Source organism: Eucyclogobius newberryi, unplaced genomic scaffold (assembly GCF_026437365.1).
Source record: "Eucyclogobius newberryi isolate DKJ021-1_F unplaced genomic scaffold, fEucNew1.0.hap1 SCAF_9, whole genome shotgun sequence".
NCBI lineage: Eukaryota > Metazoa > Chordata > Actinopteri > Gobiiformes > Gobiidae > Eucyclogobius > Eucyclogobius newberryi.
In genome coordinates this window covers 14,794,939-14,807,609 of record NW_027316532.1, presented here as the reverse complement: position 1 = coordinate 14,807,609, position 12,671 = coordinate 14,794,939, and positions in this window count along the sequence as shown.

Sequence of the window (12,671 nt, the reverse complement as noted above, 5' to 3'; positions counted from 1 at the left end):
CAATACATAGTTTAAAGTTTGAGTCTATCATATTAGGTTTTGGATTTATAGCTGTTTTTGTGTCTATTGCTTCAAAAACATTTTCAGATAATTTGTGTGTTCTGAAGAAACTACAAGAGATATCTAACCCAAACTTTCTGTGCAAGAGGGGCTTGTACATCTGCACAACATATTTTTTAAAGTTTGAACTTATCTTATTGCATTTTTGAGTTATAGCAGTTTTTAAGTTTTTATTGCTCCAAAAGCCTTTTCAGCCCATGAACAGTTGTTTGTGAGTTTTCGAAAAAAGTGCAAAAGCTATTCGAACCCTTTTTGCTGGGCAAGTAGGACCTGTAAATCTACACAATATATAGTTTAAAGTTTGAGTCTATCATATTAGGTTTTGGATTTATAGCTGTTTTTGTGTCTATTGCTTCAAAAGCATTTTTAGATAATTTGTGTGTTCTGAAGAAACTACAAGAGATATCTAACCCAAACTTTCTGTGCAAGAGGGGCTTGTACATCTGCACAACATGTCTTTTAAAGTTTGAACTTATCTTATTGAATTTTTGAGTTATAGCAGTTTTTACGTTTTTATTGCTCCAAAAGCCTTTTCAGCCCATGAACAGTTGTGTGCGTTTCGAAAAAAGTGCAAGAGCTATTCAAACCCTTTTTGCAGGGCAAGTAGGACCTGTAAATCTACACAATACATAGTTTAAAGTTTGAGTCTATCATATTAGGTTTTGGATTTATAGCTGTTTTTGTGTCTATTGCTTCAAAAGCATTTTCAGATAATTTGTGTGTTCTGAAGAAACTACAAGAGATATCTAACCCAAACTTTCTGTGCAAGAGGGACTTGTACATCTGCACAACATGTCTTTTAAAGTTTGAACTTATCTTATTGCATTTTTGAGTTATAGCAGTTTTTAAGTTTTTATTGCTCCAAAAGCCTTTTCAGCCCATGAACAGTTGTGTGCGTTTCGAAAAAAAGTGCAAGAGCTATTCAAACCCTTTTTGCTGGGCAAGTAGGACCTGTAAATCTACACAATACATAGTTCAAAGTTTGAGTCTATCATATTAGGTTTTGGATTTATAGCTGTTTTTGTGTCTATTGCTTCAAAAGCATTTTCAGATAATTTGTGTGTTCTGAAGAAACTACAAGAGATATCTAACCCAAACTTTCTGTGCAAGAGGGGCTTGTACATCTGCACAACATATTTTTTAAAGTTTGAACTTATCTTATTGCATTTTTGAGTTATAACCGTTTTAACGTTTTTATTGCTCCAAAAGCCTTTTCAGCCCATGAACAGTTGTTTGTGAGTTTTCGAAAAAAGTGCAAGAGCTATTCAAACCCTTTTTGCTGGGCAAGTAGGACCTGTAAATCTACACAATATATAGTTTAAAGTTTGAGTCTATCATATTAGGTTTTGGATTTATAGCTGTTTTTGTGTCTATTGCTTCAAAAGAATTTTTAGATAATTTGTGTGTTCTGAAGAAACTACAAGAGATATCTAACCCAAACTTTCTGTGCAAGAGGGGCTTGTACATCTGCACAAAATGTCTTTTAAAGTTTGAACTTATCTTATTGCATTTTTGAGTTATAGCAGTTTTTACGTTTTTATTACTCCAAAAGCCTTTTCAGCCCATGAACAGTTGTGTGCGTTTCGAAAAAAGTGCAAGAGCTATTCAAACCCTTTTTGCTGGGCAAGTAGGACCTGTAAATCTACACAATACATAGTTTAAAGTTTGAGTCTATCATATTAGGTTTTGGATTTATAGCTGTTTTTGTGTCTATTGCTTCAAAAGTATTTTCAGATAATTTGTGTGTTCTGAAGAAACTACAAGAGATATCTAACCCAAACTTTCTGTGCAAGAGGGGCTTGTACATCTGCACAACATGTCTTTTAAAGTTTGAACTTATCTTATTGCATTTTTGAGTTATGGCAGTTTTAAGTTTTTATTGCTCCAAAAGCCTTTTCAGCCCATGAACAGTTGTGTGCGTTTCGAAAAAAAGTGAAAGAGCTATTCAAACCCTTTTTGCTAGGCAAGTAGGACCTGTAAATCTACACAATACATAGTTTAAAGTTTGAGTCTATCATATTAGGTTTTGGATTTATAGCTGTTTTTGTGTCTATTGCTTCAAAAACATTTTCAGATAATTTGTGTGTTCTGAAGAAACTACAAGAGATATCTAACCCAAACTTTCTGTGCAAGAGGGGCTTGTACATCTGCACAACATATTTTTTAAAGTTTGAACTTATCTTATTGCATTTTTGAGTTATAGCAGTTTTTAAGTTTTTATTGCTCCAAAAGCCTTTTCAGCCCATGAACAGTTGTTTGTGAGTTTTCGAAAAAAGTGCAAAAGCTATTCGAACCCTTTTTGCTGGGCAAGTAGGACCTGTAAATCTACACAATATATAGTTCAAAGTTGGAGTCTATCATATTAGGTTTTGGATTTATAGCTGTTTTTGTGTCTATTGCTTCAAAAGCATTTTTAGATCATTTGTGTGTTCTGAAGAAACTACAAGAGATATCTAACCCAAACTTTCTGTGCAAGAGGGGCTTGTACATCTGCACAACATGTCTTTTAAAGTTTGAACTTATCTTATTGCATTTTTGAGTTATAGCAGTTTTTAAGTTTTTATTGCTCCAAAAGCCTTTTCAGCCCATGAACAGTTGTTTGTGAGTTTTCGAAAAAAGTGCAAAAGCTATTCGAACCCTTTTTGCTGGGCAAGTAGGACCTGTAAATCTACACAATATATAGTTCAAAGTTGGAGTCTATCATATTAGGTTTTGGATTTATAGCTGTTTTTGTGTCTATTGCTTCAAAAGCATTTTTAGATCATTTGTGTGTTCTGAAGAAACTACAAGAGATATCTAACCCAAACTTTCTGTGCAAGAGGGGCTTGTACATCTGCACAACATGTCTTTTAAAGTTTGAACTTATCTTATTGCATTTTTGAGTTATAGCAGTTTTTAAGTTTTTATTGCTCCAAAAGCCTTTTCAGCCCATGAACAGTTGTGTGCGTTTCGAAAAAAAGTGAAAGAGCTATTCAAACCCTTTTTGCTAGGCAAGTAGGACCTGTAAATCTACACAATACATAGTTTAAAGTTTGAGTCTATCATATTAGGTTTTGGATTTATAGCTGTTTTTGTGTCTATTGCTTCAAAAACATTTTCAGATATTTTGTGTGTTCTGAAGAAACTACAAGAGATATCTAACCCAAACTTTCTGTGCAAGAGGGGCTTGTACATCTGCACAACATGTCTTTTAAAGTTTGAACTTATCTTATTGAATTTTTGAGTTATAGCAGTTTTTACGTTTTTATTGCTCCAAAAGCCTTTTCAGCCCATGAACAGTTGTGTGCGTTTCGAAAAAAGAGCAAGAGCTATTCAAACCCTTTTTGCTGGGCAAGTAGGACCTGTAAATCTACACAATACATAGTTTAAAGTTTGAGTCTATCATATTAGGTTTTGGATTTATAGCTGTTTTTGTGTCTATTGCTTCAAAAGCATTTTTAGATCATTTGTGTGTTCTGAAGAAACTACAAGAGATATCTAACCCAAACTTTCTGTGCAAGAGGGGCTTGTACATCTGCACAACATGTCTTTTAAAGTTTGAACTTATCTTATTGCATTTTTGAGTTATAGCAGTTTTTAAGTTTTTATTGCTCCAAAAGCCTTTTCAGCCCATGAACAGTTGTTTGTGAGTTTTCGAAAAAAGTGCAAAAGCTATTCGAACCCTTTTTGCTGGGCAAGTAGGACCTGTAAATCTACACAATATATAGTTCAAAGTTGGAGTCTATCATATTAGGTTTTGGATTTATAGCTGTTTTTGTGTCTATTGCTTCAAAAGCATTTTTAGATCATTTGTGTGTTCTGAAGAAACTACAAGAGATATCTAACCCAAACTTTCTGTGCAAGAGGGGCTTGTACATCTGCACAACATGTATTTTAAAGTTTGAACTTATCTTATTGCATTTTTGAGTTATAACCGTTTTAACGTTTTTATTGCTCCAAAAGCCTTTTCAGCCCATGAACAGTTGTTTGTGAGTTTCGAAAAAAGTGCAAGAGCTATTCAAACCCTTTTTGCTGGGCAAGTAGGACCTGTAAATCTACACAATATATAGTTTAAAGTTTGAGTCTATCATATTAGGTTTTGGATTTATAGCTGTTTTTGTGTCTATTGCTTCAAAAGAATTTTTAGATAATTTGTGTGTTCTGAAGAAACTACAAGAGATATCTAACCCAAACTTTCTGTGCAAGAGGGGCTTGTACATCTGCACAACATGTCTTTTAAAGTTTGAACTTATCTTATTGAATTTTTGAGTTATAGCAGTTTTTACGTTTTTATTGCTCCAAAAGCCTTTTCAGCCCATGAACAGTTGTGTGCGTTTCGAAAAAAGTGCAAGAGCTATTCAAACCCTTTTTGCTGGGCAAGTAGGACCTGTAAATCTACACAATACATAGTTTAAAGTTTGAGTCTATCATATTAGGTTTTGGATTTATAGCTGTTTTTGTGTCTATTGCTTCAAAAGCATTTTTAGATCATTTGTGTGTTCTGAAGAAACTACAAGAGATATCTAACCCAAACTTTCTGTGCAAGAGGGGCTTGTACATCTGCACAACATGTCTTTTAAAGTTTGAACTTATCTTATTGCATTTTTGAGTTATAGCAGTTTTAACGTTTTTATTGCTCCAAAAGCCTTTTCAGCCCATGAACAGTTGTTTGTGAGTTTCGAAAAAAGTGCAAGAGCTATTCAAACCCTTTTTGCTGGGCAAGTAGGACCTGTAAATCTACACAATATATAGTTTAAAGTTTGAGTCTATCATATTAGGTTTTGGATTTATAGCTGTTTTTGTGTCTATTGCTTCAAAAGCATTTTCAGATAATTTGTGTGTTCTGAAGAAACTACAAGAGATATCTAACCCAAACTTTCTGTGCAAGAGGGGCTTGTACATCTGCACAACATGTCTTTTAAAGTTTGAACTTATCTTATTGCATTTTTGAGTTATAACAGTTTTAACGTTTTTATTGCTCCAAAAGCCTTTTCAGCCCATGAACAGTTGTGTGCGTTTCGAAAAAAGTGCAAGAGCTATTCAAACCCTTTTTGCAGGGCAAGTAGGACCTGTAAATCTACACAATACATAGTTTAAAGTTTGAGTCTATCATATTAGGTTTTGGATTTATAGCTGTTTTTGTGTCTATTGCTTCAAAAGCATTTTCAGATAATTTGTGTGTTCTGAAGAAACTACAAGAGATATCTAACCCAAACTTTCTGTGCAAGAGGGGCTTGTACATCTGCAGAACATGTCTTTTAAAGTTTGAACTTATCTTATTGCATTTTTGAGTTATAGCAGTTTTTAAGTTTTTATTGCTCCAAAAGCCTTTTCAGCCCATGAACAGTTGTGTGCGTTTCGAAAAAAAGTGAAAGAGCTATTCAAACCCTTTTTGCTAGGCAAGTAGGACCTGTAAATCTACACAATACATAGTTTAAAGTTTGAGTCTATCATATTAGGTTTTGGATTTATAGCTGTTTTTGTGTATATTGCTTCAAAAGCATTTTCAGATAATTTGTGTGTTCTGAAGAAACTACAAGAGATATCTAACCCAAACTTTCTGTGCAAGAGGGGCTTGTACATCTGCACAACATGTCTTTTAAAGTTTGAACTTATCTTATTGCATTTTTGAGTTATAGCAGTTTTTAAGTTTTTATTGCTCCAAAAGCCTTTTCAGCCCATGAACAGTTGTTTGTGAGTTTTCGAAAAAAGTGCAAAAGCTATTCGAACCCTTTTTGCTGGGCAAGTAGGACCTGTAAATCTACACAATATATAGTTCAAAGTTGGAGTCTATCATATTAGGTTTTGGATTTATAGCTGTTTTTGTGTCTATTGCTTCAAAAGCATTTTTAGATCATTTGTGTGTTCTGAAGAAACTACAAGAGATATCTAACCCAAACTTTCTGTGCAAGAGGGGCTTGTACATCTGCACAACATGTCTTTTAAAGTTTGAACTTATCTTATTGCATTTTTGAGTTATAGCAGTTTTAACGTTTTTATTGCTCCAAAAGCCTTTTCAGCCCATGAACATTTGTGTGCGTTTCGAAAAAAAGTGAAAGAGCTATTCAAACCCTTTTTGCTAGGCAAGTAGGACCTGTAAATCTACACAATAAATAGTTAAAAGTTTGAGTCTATCATATTAGGTTTTGGATTTATAGCTGTTTTTGTGTCTATTGCTTCAAAAACATTTTCAGATAATTTGTGTGTTCTGAAGAAACTACAAGAGATATCTAACCCAAACTTTCTGTGCAAGAGGGGCTTGTACATCTGCACAACATGTCTTTTAAAGTTTGAACTTATCTTATTGCATTTTTGAGTTATAGCAGTTTTTAAGTTTTTATTGCTCCAAAAGCCTTTTCAGCCCATGAACAGTTGTTTGTGAGTTTTCGAAAAAAGTGCAAAAGCTATTCGAACCCTTTTTGCTGGGCAAGTAGGACCTGTAAATCTACACAATATATAGTTCAAAGTTGGAGTCTATCATATTAGGTTTTGGATTTATAGCTGTTTTTGTGTCTATTGCTTCAAAAGCATTTTTAGATCATTTGTGTGTTCTGAAGAAACTACAAGAGATATCTAACCCAAACTTTCTGTGCAAGAGGGGCTTGTACATCTGCACAACATGTCTTTTAAAGTTTGAACTTATCTTATTGCATTTTTGAGTTATAGCAGTTTTAACGTTTTTATTGCTCCAAAAGCCTTTTCAGCCCATGAACAGTTGTTTGTGAGTTTCGAAAAAAGTGCAAGAGCTATTCAAACCCTTTTTGCTGGGCAAGTAGGACCTGTAAATCTACACAATATATAGTTTAAAGTTTGAGTCTATCATATTAGGTTTTGGATTTATAGCTGTTTTTGTGTCTATTGCTTCAAAAGCATTTTCAGATAATTTGTGTGTTCTGAAGAAACTACAAGAGATATCTAACCCAAACTTTCTGTGCAAGAGGGGCTTGTACATCTGCACAACATGTCTTTTAAAGTTTGAACTTATCTTATTGCATTTTTGAGTTATAACAGTTTTAACGTTTTTATTGCTCCAAAAGCCTTTTCAGCCCATGAACAGTTGTGTGCGTTTCGAAAAAAGTGCAAGAGCTATTCAAACCCTTTTTGCAGGGCAAGTAGGACCTGTAAATCTACACAATACATAGTTTAAAGTTTGAGTCTATCATATTAGGTTTTGGATTTATAGCTGTTTTTGTGTCTATTGCTTCAAAAGCATTTTCAGATAATTTGTGTGTTCTGAAGAAACTACAAGAGATATCTAACCCAAACTTTCTGTGCAAGAGGGGCTTGTACATCTGCAGAACATGTCTTTTAAAGTTTGAACTTATCTTATTGCATTTTTGAGTTATAGCAGTTTTTAAGTTTTTATTGCTCCAAAAGCCTTTTCAGCCCATGAACAGTTGTGTGCGTTTCGAAAAAAAGTGAAAGAGCTATTCAAACCCTTTTTGCTAGGCAAGTAGGACCTGTAAATCTACACAATACATAGTTTAAAGTTTGAGTCTATCATATTAGGTTTTGGATTTATAGCTGTTTTTGTGTATATTGCTTCAAAAGCATTTTCAGATAATTTGTGTGTTCTGAAGAAACTACAAGAGATATCTAACCCAAACTTTCTGTGCAAGAGGGGCTTGTACATCTGCACAACATGTCTTTTAAAGTTTGAACTTATCTTATTGCATTTTTGAGTTATAGCAGTTTTTAAGTTTTTATTGCTGCAAAAGCCTTTTCAGCCCATGAACAGTTGTTTGTGAGTTTTCGAAAAAAGTGCAAAAGCTATTCGAACCCTTTTTGCTGGGCAAGTAGGACCTGTAAATCTACACAATATATAGTTCAAAGTTGGAGTCTATCATATTAGGTTTTGGATTTATAGCTGTTTTTGTGTCTATTGCTTCAAAAGCATTTTTAGATCATTTGTGTGTTCTGAAGAAACTACAAGAGATATCTAACCCAAACTTTCTGTGCAAGAGGGGCTTGTACATCTGCACAACATGTCTTTTAAAGTTTGAACTTATCTTATTGCATTTTTGAGTTATAGCAGTTTTAACGTTTTTATTGCTCCAAAAGCCTTTTCAGCCCATGAACATTTGTGTGCGTTTCGAAAAAAAGTGAAAGAGCTATTCAAACCCTTTTTGCTAGGCAAGTAGGACCTGTAAATCTACACAATAAATAGTTAAAAGTTTGAGTCTATCATATTAGGTTTTGGATTTATAGCTGTTTTTGTGTCTATTGCTTCAAAAACATTTTCAGATAATTTGTGTGTTCTGAAGAAACTACAAGAGATATCTAACCCAAACTTTCTGTGCAAGAGGGGCTTGTACATCTGCACAACATGTCTTTTAAAGTTTGAACTTATCTTATTGCATTTTTGAGTTATAGCAGTTTTTAAGTTTTTATTGCTCCAAAAGCCTTTTCAGCCCATGAACAGTTGTTTGTGAGTTTTCGAAAAAAGTGCAAAAGCTATTCGAACCCTTTTTGCTGGGCAAGTAGGACCTGTAAATCTACACAATATATAGTTCAAAGTTGGAGTCTATCATATTAGGTTTTGGATTTATAGCTGTTTTTGTGTCTATTGCTTCAAAAGCATTTTTAGATCATTTGTGTGTTCTGAAGAAACTACAAGAGATATCTAACCCAAACTTTCTGTGCAAGAGGGGCTTGTACATCTGCACAACATGTCTTTTAAAGTTTGAACTTATCTTATTGCATTTTTGAGTTATAGCAGTTTTAACGTTTTTATTGCTCCAAAAGCCTTTTCAGCCCATGAACAGTTGTTTGTGAGTTTCGAAAAAAGTGCAAGAGCTATTCAAACCCTTTTTGCTGGGCAAGTAGGACCTGTAAATCTACACAATATATAGTTTAAAGTTTGAGTCTATCATATTAGGTTTTGGATTTATAGCTGTTTTTGTGTCTATTGCTTCAAAAGCATTTTCAGATAATTTGTGTGTTCTGAAGAAACTACAAGAGATATCTAACCCAAACTTTCTGTGCAAGAGGGGCTTGTACATCTGCACAACATGTCTTTTAAAGTTTGAACTTATCTTATTGCATTTTTGAGTTATAACAGTTTTAACGTTTTTATTGCTCCAAAAGCCTTTTCAGCCCATGAACAGTTGTTTGTGAGTTTCGAAAAAAGTGCAAGAGCTATTCAAACCTTTTTTGCTGGGCAAGTAGGACCTGTAAATCTACACAATATATAGTTTAAAGTTTGAGTCTATCATATTAGGTTTTGGATTTATAGCTGTTTTTGTGTCTATTGCTTCAAAAGCATTTTCAGATAATTTGTGTGTTCTGAAGAAACTACAAGAGATATCTAACCCAAACTTTCTGTGCAAGAGGGGCTTGTACATCTGCAGAACATGTCTTTTAAAGTTTGAACTTATCTTATTGCATTTTTGAGTTATGGCAGTTTTAAGTTTTTATTGCTCCAAAAGCCTTTTCAGCCCATGAACATTTGTGTGCGTTTCGAAAAAAAGTGAAAGAGCTATTCAAACCCTTTTTGCTAGGCAAGTAGGACCTGTAAATCTACACAATAAATAGTTAAAAGTTTGAGTCTATCATATTAGGTTTTGGATTTATAGCTGTTTTTGTGTCTATTGCTTCAAAAACATTTTCAGATAATTTGTGTGTTCTGAAGAAACTACAAGAGATATCTAACCCAAACTTTCTGTGCAAGAGGGGCTTGTACATCTGCACAACATGTCTTTTAAAGTTTGAACTTATCTTATTGCATTTTTGAGTTATAGCAGTTTTTAAGTTTTTATTGCTCCAAAAGCCTTTTCAGCCCATGAACAGTTGTTTGTGAGTTTTCGAAAAAAGTGCAAAAGCTATTCGAACCCTTTTTGCTGGGCAAGTAGGACCTGTAAATCTACACAATATATAGTTCAAAGTTGGAGTCTATCATATTAGGTTTTGGATTTATAGCTGTTTTTGTGTCTATTGCTTCAAAAGCATTTTTAGATCATTTGTGTGTTCTGAAGAAACTACAAGAGATATCTAACCCAAACTTTCTGTGCAAGAGGGGCTTGTACATCTGCACAACATGTCTTTTAAAGTTTGAACTTATCTTATTGCATTTTTGAGTTATAGCAGTTTTAACGTTTTTATTGCTCCAAAAGCCTTTTCAGCCCATGAACAGTTGTTTGTGAGTTTCGAAAAAAGTGCAAGAGCTATTCAAACCCTTTTTGCTGGGCAAGTAGGACCTGTAAATCTACACAATATATAGTTTAAAGTTTGAGTCTATCATATTAGGTTTTGGATTTATAGCTGTTTTTGTGTCTATTGCTTCAAAAGCATTTTCAGATAATTTGTGTGTTCTGAAGAAACTACAAGAGATATCTAACCCAAACTTTCTGTGCAAGAGGGGCTTGTACATCTGCAGAACATGTCTTTTAAAGTTTGAACTTATCTTATTGCATTTTTGAGTTATGGCAGTTTTAAGTTTTTATTGCTCCAAAAGCCTTTTCAGCCCATGAACAGTTGTGTGCGTTTCGAAAAAAAGTGAAAGAGCTATTCAAACCCTTTTTGCTAGGCAAGTAGGACCTGTAAATCTACACAATAAATAGTTAAAAGTTTGAGTCTATCATATTAGGTTTTGGATTTATAGCTGTTTTTGTGTCTATTGCTTCAAAAACATTTTCAGATAATTTGTGTGTTCTGAAGAAACTACAAGAGATATCTAACCCAAACTTTCTGTGCAAGAGGGGCTTGTACATCTGCACAACATGTCTTTTAAAGTTTGAACTTATCTTATTGCATTTTTGAGTTATAGCAGTTTTTAAGTTTTTATTGCTCCAAAAGCCTTTTCAGCCCATGAACAGTTGTTTGTGAGTTTTCGAAAAAAGTGCAAAAGCTATTCGAACCCTTTTTGCTGGGCAAGTAGGACCTGTAAATCTACACAATATATAGTTCAAAGTTGGAGTCTATCATATTAGGTTTTGGATTTATAGCTGTTTTTGTGTCTATTGCTTCAAAAGCATTTTTAGATCATTTGTGTGTTCTGAAGAAACTACAAGAGATATCTAACCCAAACTTTCTGTGCAAGAGGGGCTTGTACATCTGCACAACATGTCTTTTAAAGTTTGAACTTATCTTATTGCATTTTTGAGTTATAGCAGTTTTAACGTTTTTATTGCTCCAAAAGCCTTTTCAGCCCATGAACAGTTGTTTGTGAGTTTCGAAAAAAGTGCAAGAGCTGTTCAAACCCTTTTTGCTGGGCAAGTAGGACCTGTAAATCTACACAATATATAGTTTAAAGTTTGAGTCTATCATATTAGGTTTTGGATTTATAGCTGTTTTTGTGTCTATTGCTTCAAAAGCATTTTCAGATAATTTGTGTGTTCTGAAGAAACTACAAGAGATATCTAACCCAAACTTTCTGTGCAAGAGGGGCTTGTACATCTGCACAACATGTCTTTTAAAGTTTGAACTTATCTTATTGCATTTTTGAGTTATAACAGTTTTAACGTTTTTATTGCTCCAAAAGCCTTTTCAGCCCATGAACAGTTGTTTGTGAGTTTCGAAAAAAGTGCAAGAGCTATTCAAACCTTTTTTGCTGGGCAAGTAGGACCTGTAAATCTACACAATATATAGTTTAAAGTTTGAGTCTATCATATTAGGTTTTGGATTTATAGCTGTTTTTGTGTCTATTGCTTCAAAAGCATTTTCAGATAATTTGTGTGTTCTGAAGAAACTACAAGAGATATCTAACCCAAACTTTCTGTGCAAGAGGGGCTTGTACATCTGCACAACATGTCTTTTAAAGTTTGAACTTATCTTATTGAATTTTTGAGTTATAGCAGTTTTTACGTTTTTATTGCTCCAAAAGCCTTTTCAGCCCATGAACAGTTGTGTGCGTTTCGAAAAAAGTGCAAGAGCTATTCAAACCCTTTTTGCAGGGCAAGTAGGACCTGTAAATCTACACAATACATAGTTTAAAGTTTGAGTCTATCATATTAGGTTTTGGATTTATAGCTGTTTTTGTGTCTATTGCTTCAAAAACATTTTCAGATATTTTGTGTGTTCTGAAGAAACTACAAGAGATATCTAACCCAAACTTTCTGTGCAAGAGGGGCTTGTACATCTGCACAACATGTCTTTTAAAGTTTGAACTTATCTTATTGAATTTTTGAGTTATAGCAGTTTTTACGTTTTTATTGCTCCAAAAGCCTTTTCAGCCCATGAACAGTTGTGTGCGTTTCGAAAAAAGAGCAAGAGCTATTCAAACCCTTTTTGCTGGGCAAGTAGGACCTGTAAATCTACACAATACATAGTTTAAAGTTTGAGTCTATCATATTAGGTTTTTGATTTATAGCTGTTTTTGTGTCTATTGCTTCAAAAGCATTTTCAGATAATTTGTGTGTTCTGAAGAAACTACAAGAGATATCTAACCCAAACTTTCTGTGCAAGAGGGGCTTGTACATCTGCACAACATATTTCTTAAAGTTTGAACTTATCTTATTGCATTTTTGAGTTATAGCAGTTTTTAAGTTTTTATTGCTCCAAAAGCCTTTTCAGCCCATGAACAGTTGTTTGTGAGTTTTCGAAAAAAGTGCAAAAGCTATTCGAACCCTTTTTGCTGGGCAAGTAGGACCTGTAAATCTACACAATATATAGTTCAAAGTTGGAGTCTATCATAT